General features: G+C 42.8%; 1 long non-coding RNA gene across 2 annotated transcripts in view; it reads right to left on the bottom strand.

Moving 5' to 3' along the window:
- Positions 1-940: 940 nt before the first annotated feature.
- The window catches only part of LOC136009108 (uncharacterized), a 28,859-nt gene continuing 22,337 nt past the window's right edge, over positions 941-7,462 (bottom strand). Inside the window, exons 2-3 of one of the 2 annotated variants that reach the window (XR_010610336.1) lie at positions 2,795-2,993; positions 941-2,188 (exon numbers count right to left, since the gene is read on the bottom strand). This is a non-coding gene — a long non-coding RNA (uncharacterized LOC136009108). Of the gene's footprint in view, positions 2,189-2,432; positions 2,994-7,462 lie in introns of those variants that run through there. The other variant, XR_010610335.1, reaches the window with a different exon arrangement.

Genomic DNA, 7,462 nt, shown 5'->3' with positions numbered 1-7,462 from the left:
CCCTCTGTGATCTTGGACTAGTTGGACATTCTGCCTCCCTTTTGACAAAGGCAGCAGGCAGCGCTTCCCTAAGTTCCTGAATGCTTAGGAGGATTCACTCAGGCACAAGGCCACATGGATGGGCTGCAGTTTGTGGGGAAGGGGCACAAGTAGGCCAGTGGACCCAAGCATCATACAGCATCACCAAGCTGTAGCTCCTATACTCTCTCCCCTTCCTCCATTCCCCAAGATACTTGTTAAAACAAAGATACAAACCCCTGCTCTTGTAGGTCAGATATACTTGATGGCTTTAGGAGCTTACAAAGGATTCAGCTAACAGATCTTTAGAACATAAAACTCTCATCTGTCATCCACTAAAAATCAACAAATGAAGTTTTAAGACCCATTTTTTTAGCTACGTAGAAACCTAAAGTTGTTTGCTCTCTATTTACAATATAGCTTATGGTAAATGAACATCTTTTAACAACCACTGTTCACATTCTCTACTGGAACTTGATATATTAGAGGGACAATAATCCTGGAAATAGCCAAGAAATAGCCAGATATAAGGTAATAATGAAAGGCCACCGTGACATACAAGATTTAAGTGAGTACCAGTAGCTGTACCTCACACCTGAATTACATATGTGCTTTCTGAGTTCAGCAGCGAAAGTGTCACCAAGTGCAAAGACAGCAGGCCTGAATTCCCATACAGGTCTGACAAGCACTTGCTGGCTGTTGTGAGCCAGTTCGCTGAGGGCCACAGCTACAAAAAGCCCAGTTTTCTGCGGAATCTCTGTTCTTCATCCTGAACATGGAACAACAGGAGCGGTGAGAAAACGCACAACCTCACCATGCTGCCGGAGATCACTGGTGGAGACTAGCAGCACTGCACTCGTCAAGCAATGAAAACAACATGCCAGGTAAAATCTAGAGTATGTTTGTCTAGGCAACACTTTTAATGCAAATTAAAATGGATACACATTACTCAGATCTGAAATTAAAAAGCAACACAGAAATCCAGTCTACTACTATATTGCTTTGCTACTTCTGAGACCATATTCCCATTCATTAAAAAGCCTTCAGCATGCATAATTATCATCTAACACCCTCCAGAGGAAGATCCTGTCCTCAGAAAGTTAAGTACTGAAGTACTTAAGGATGCAGAATGGGAATAACTCGACAGAAAATCCCTTTCTGCAATTGTCTAAGTATTAACTTGCAGTAAAGAAGCAGGCATGGGATATTTGGAGCAGTTCATTGTGGTGAGGCAGAAAGAATTAACACATCAGTCACCTTCAGGAGCACACGACGACCAACCCTTCGGCAAGGGTTACGTACAGTGAGGAAGTGCAAATGCTACGTGTGTAGATGAACCAACAGGGCCGTTATATAGTATCTGAGGAAGTCTTCAAAATAAGCTTTTGCTCAGACTTTTTTTTCCTGAATATTTTTGTTTCAACCAGAGTTGGTCACTGGTGGGCCCATTTTGCCTGTATGTTATCTGGGCCATCAAATTAAACCAATTGTGGTCCTCGGCAGCATGACTGGATGAGAAATCAGTTCCCTAAAGGGAAGTATCTCATCTTTAGTGTCTTAGAAATACCCAAATTTCAATGCTAGGGATGTCAGGACTGCAGGACATGCGCAGAGGCAGTGACAGACAGGACTCTATTGAGCACCTTGCTATTGAGCAACCACGGCCAGGTCTCAGAGAAGAAACAGCAAGGCAATTTGCAGCCAAGGGTCTGATTTATTGGTGATACAGAAGCTTATGCCCCGTTTCCAAGTACAGCTTTCTTCTGCCCTTCTCCCTCAGCGACTCCTTGCACACATCTGCAGCTTGTGCATCGTCAGCCAGGCAGGGGGACTGCAGAGGGACAGGGACCCAGCTCTGCCCTCTCAGCTTCAGCCCAGAGCTGCCAGCATGAACTCCTAACTGGCTCAAGCTGCTCACAGACTTTAAAGACTGCTTTTATACACAAAGCTCGGCTCTGGAAACTGGTTAGCCAGCTTTAACGATGAATCAGTTTTATGTTGCTGTATTTCCTCCAGACCTTTGGGGCAAGAATGCCATACAGGTGTTCTGGCTTTCAATCCACACTTTTGATAAGAGACGGTGTATGAAAGCAGGCTTCTCTTGTGATAATAGCACCTTTTCACCCCTTCCCCAGGGCAGCTAAGCTCATGGCGAGAGCTAATGCTCATCCTGCAGGTACATCGGCATGTTGCAACGAAAGAGGAAATGTGAATATAGCTGTCTCATTTCATGAACACAGAAGCTGCCGTGTGCACACACAAAAGGAAGACAATAATTTTCTCCCAGCCTACACCACCCAGGATTTGTTATGTCCTGACAAATATGGGCCCAAGCAATTGAACCAGCTACTTTCCAGGGCTGCAGGTGCAGCACCAGCCAGGCAGTACACCCAAAACAGAGCAGCAGAAGACTGTAAAATATATACATTTAATGTTGTTAAGCTCTTCTAAATAGCAAGATGTTGTTTAAGTAATCTCTGTCTAAGCCCTTGGCTGCTATTTCCCATGAAACCTTAAAGAAACCCTTTATTAAAGAAGAAAAAAATCCTTTTGTCTAAATTGCCTCTTTTCTTCTCCCCAAGATGCTTCAGTTCATTGTGCCTGACCTTCTCTAGCTACTCAACAAATCCTTGTATTTTAACTTTCATAGTATGACCTTTCTTACTGTCAGCTGCTTGCTTGTTAACGCTGACTGCACCACCCAAAGGCCTCTAGGGAAAAATAAATAGCAAATTAAACTTTGAAGGACTAACATAGAAGAGATGCTTTGGCTTACATTGCGTGAATCTCTGTTGTACCCTCAAAGGATGCAATGCATTAGTTCCATCACCTCTCCTCTGTTTTTCAGTGCCAAAATCCATATGTAGAAACCATTTATCACTGGCTACATCTGTCATATTGTTTCTTCATGTCGAAGCAGTTGTTGCATGAAATAAACTTGATATGTCTTGTCATTAAATCCTCTGATATTTATCCTGTGCAAGACAGAAGGAAAGATGGGAAAGGCTGCTATTGATCATCGGGCTTTATAGGGACAGAATGACCTCCTGCCTGGGCCAGAACACTTGGGTTTTATGCACTTATATATCAATCTGTGTATTTATTTATGTAGGTTGCATTCCTATTGTAGTAGCGATCCGTGACTACACCGAAGTCTTATTTTGATCCATGACTACACCAAAGTCTTATTTTGATATCATAACACAAAATAAACAAAGCATTTGAAGAGCAAAAATTGATTGCAAATGGATGCAAGAAGACACAAATCAAGGGACGTCCCTTAGATCCTTTCTAACAGTTTGGAGCAACCCTCTTTTCACACCCCTTTGGAGTTCAAGTGATGTCTGTACTATGGAGCTCTATGGCCTGGAGGGTAACTTGGATTTACGCAGTCTGCTAAAACCTTGCAGTGGATGTCACCACTACATTTAACTTACATACTCAACTGTTCTTACCTCTTCAGGAAGGGCTGAATTTGCTGGATTTGTTCACCTAATGCCTGCCCCCTCTCTGCAGCAAGAAACAAATCCTTGGTGGCTTTAGGGTAGATGCACACAGAGCTTTGGTCTTTGAGATCAACAGTTAGGAAAAGACAGTATCTGTTACCCAAGCAAATACAGCTATTTCAGTATAATACATATAGGAGATAGTTATTTACAATGCTGTTGGGACTCTGGAATTTATCACATGAAAAGAAGAAAGAAGGCGCTTGCTGGTTAGAAACAGTATCTGTATCATTTGAATTTCTGACATTCTTGTAGGTACAACTGAATTGTAGTTTAACTATACACGAGTCTGTACAATTTAACACTGGTAGAATTCCTTCCTAAACTACTGCTTTATCCCACTGAAAAGAGATTGAGAGCAAAGAAATAGGGAGGAAATAATTTTCCAGCAAATTAAAGTGTAAGTAATATGAAATATTGATCTGAAATCATAAGCCCATGAGAATCCTATATAAAAAAGCTTCCTGAACTGGACAGCACATCGTTTCGCATAAAGCAGTACAATCTTCTACGTGATATCTGCTCTCATCAGCTCCAGTCTGGTTTATTATTAATTACTTCTTACAGATGCAGCAATAGCTGGGAAAGCTAAATGGGGTGGTATATCTGGTAGATTTTTTTCCCTTCATATTAATCCCTTTTATGTCTGAATTAAAGCCAGAGGCTATGGAAGTTAATTCTATGCTGGCCATGCTAGAACTATAATAACCTGTGAAAACTGCAACCTTGAAAAAGAGAATTAATCACTGCTTGCATGTATGGGCTTGTGAAACCGAGCAAAGGTTTACATCAGTAGGAAATGCATTTTTCTTACGGTGATTGAAGGACGTGAATGTACGTGCTCACTCATCGTCTTGGCACAGTGAGATAGGGATTAAAAAAATAAACCTTTTTACCATCTTTCCAGAAGGAACTGGACTTGCCAAGCCATTTGAAATACAAAGGTGAAAGATTTATTTGTGGAGGATTAAATTAGGGAGGGAATTTTATAAAGCCAGGCTGTTACTGAGCCAGTGCAGAGAAAGCAACGGCTGGCAACAAGGCTGGCAGTGTAGTTATCCCCAACATGCAGCTCTGGTCCTGCCCCAGTCAGTGCCATTAAATTCAATGCAGAGACAGTACAGAGTCAGAGAAGACTGCTGGTGGTCCAGGAAGCTTACAGTATGTCTTGGGAATATGTTACTATAAAACTCTAAAGCTAGGACAGGATTGTCATCTCTGGCATGCAGGACCCTCCATACAATCCCTGATCCAAGAGCACAAACTCCGTCTATCTGAGCAACAAAACACTCAGCATTACTTGTAAGACCCTACTGGTTAAAGTACCCAATAGGGGACCCAGATCGAGCTTGTTCTGCTACCGATTTAAACTCTTCTCATCTCTCTCATGCATTCATCCACCTACCTACTGAGCAATCCCCATTTGGGTTGTGTAGCTGGCAGGAGCCATGGGGCAAAGGAGGCTGAGCAAAAAGGGAGACTGATGCTATCCTGGCAGTGACAGCACTTAGCTGAGGCAAAATCATAGGCAGTCTGATCTGAAATATCATTCCTCATACTGGTATATGTGTTTAACTTGTTTTATCCTAGACAGTCAAACATTGAAGAACAGTTACAGGCAGCATGCACTGCACTGCTAGACACCTATGGTCTTTATTTCCCTCTTCCAGACCTCTGTTTAGATCCCTCCCTGTAGTTGGCCAAAAGCAACCTGGAGGTTAGGGTGCTCTTTCAGGATCTGTGGGATGCAGAACTAAATTCCTTTGCCCTGGAATAGGAAGTGATGTGATAGCTCCATTCTTAGGTAAATGCTCAAACTATTAGACAACTATACAAAACAAAGGAAGTGGAGCTCCCAGCTCACTCTGTTGCCAAGCTTTGTTCTCAATTGCTTTCCTCCTGCAAACACATTAAGTGTAGTCAGAGACTTCAGCATTAGACCAGACCCTCTCTGTCTCATTTCTGAACTGCTGATGTGCTAGGTAAGGTGCTAAGTAGGCACACCCCAAGTTCTTCAGAGTGAGGGTTGCTTCTTGCTCTGTATTTGGGCTGCATCCACACAGACATTCAAATACCCTTGAGGATCTGGATCTAATTACCTGTTCAATATCATAGAATTCTCCAGAGGAACAAAGGACCAAGCAGAGGAATTTCCAGTCTTTAGTCAATTATTGATCTGTAAGAACATCAATTCCTAAGATACCGGTCTTACACTACACCCAGGTTCTTATCTTTATATCTTTAATAATTTACTTTGGACTGAAAAGCCCTAAATTATTAAGATAAGACCCACTTTGAATTCTCTGTATAGCTATTGAGAATTGCTTATTTTCGTGATGTCTATTAATTATTTCCACTTGTTTTCCCTTAGCAATGCAGTAAGTTAAATGGCTTATATAACTTTGACCTTTACCCCTGTCATTTCCATTCAAATTCTGCCAAACATTTCCCATACTCAAAAAGCAAGCACGTATGTGCTTTGAAAAATAAAACAGGCAAACAAAATCATATACAGTCTCCATAAGAAATTATGTTTCTATAACAGCACTTCACAGATCTCCTTTATCATAGAATCATAGAATAGTTAGGGTTGGAAAGGACCTCAAGATCATCTAGTTCCAACCCCCCTGCCATGGACAGGGACACCTCACACTAAACCATCCCACACAAGGCTTCATCCAACCTGGCCTTGAACACTGCCAGGGATGGAGCACTCACAACCTCCCTGGGCAGTTACAGTTATAGTTGCTTACAGATAACTGTTATACAGTTATAGTTGCTTACAGATGATGTAAAGATGATGTTGGTTATGCCTGCAGCCAGGGAGCATTCCTAGATATTTAGAAGATATAGACAATGTGACAGCTCAAATCCTCAGTGGCAGGCCAGTAAACTGCCACGATGTACACCGCGATCCATGAGCCGAGACCCTACTTCTTGTAAAGGAACATGCCCTGACTGAGCAACTTTTCAGTGACAAAACTCTTCCAGAGCCTTTCAGGAAACATCCCTCACGGCTCCCCTGCTGCCTCTGGGTTTTACTACCAGCAGGCTTTCCCTGCCCTGTTGCAGTGCATTGGACCTCACATGAATTTGCCCATGACTCATGAGAGCACATGCCCTTCCTCAACACCACAATCCTTAAAGTCAGGTCTTGGTGCCATTAGCAGCACACAGGAGGACTGCAGTTCCTCTCCGGTTAAACTGGCAAATCTCTGTAAGTTCAGACTCAAGCAAAGCAGATCAGATGTCGGCAACTTCAATTCACGGGCACTTTCATGAGCTTTTGTTTGATACACCCGTGGCTTCCGTAAGTACACATCACACCAGTCACAAGGGTCAGCAGAGGGGGTTTGCTTATCCTCCCCGTGCTGTCTGCCCTGTCCACGGCCCCATGACAGCTTCACTTCTGGACAAGGGACTGAGGTGTGTGTCACAAGTGAAGCACTACCAGCTTGTGAGGGGTCACTAAGTGTTCAGGGTGAGTAACGGTGTGGACCATGAGGTTAAAGGAAAGATGGAGAGGGGCTGAAATGAAAGGACCTGCCTCCCAGACTGAACTCAGTGGGCAAATACAGGAGGCAACAAAAATTTCCCAAAATCTACACCACACTTTTGAATACATTAGCATGGAACTTGCTTTGCAACTCAAAGCCATAGAAACCAAAGGAGAGCTGTAAAGCAGGAGAGTCTTCTAATGCAGCCTCCTGCCACAAAGTGGCCAATGCCACGTCATTCAGAGAAAGACACATCAAAACTTCTTTTCATTTTCGTATGGGAACACCCACATTTAGAAAAGTAAAAACCAAAACAAACCGAACAAAACCGCCCAAACAAAAACCAGTTTCTTTTTTATGTCCAAGTGCTAGCAGCTGCCTCATAGAATCATAGAATGGTTTGGGTTGGAAATGATCTTAAGATCATCCATGGCAGGCACA

Source organism: Lathamus discolor, chromosome 2, assembly GCF_037157495.1.
Source record: "Lathamus discolor isolate bLatDis1 chromosome 2, bLatDis1.hap1, whole genome shotgun sequence".
NCBI classification, from domain to species: domain Eukaryota; kingdom Metazoa; phylum Chordata; class Aves; order Psittaciformes; family Psittacidae; genus Lathamus; species Lathamus discolor.
This window is presented reverse-complemented; position numbering and strand designations above follow the sequence as displayed.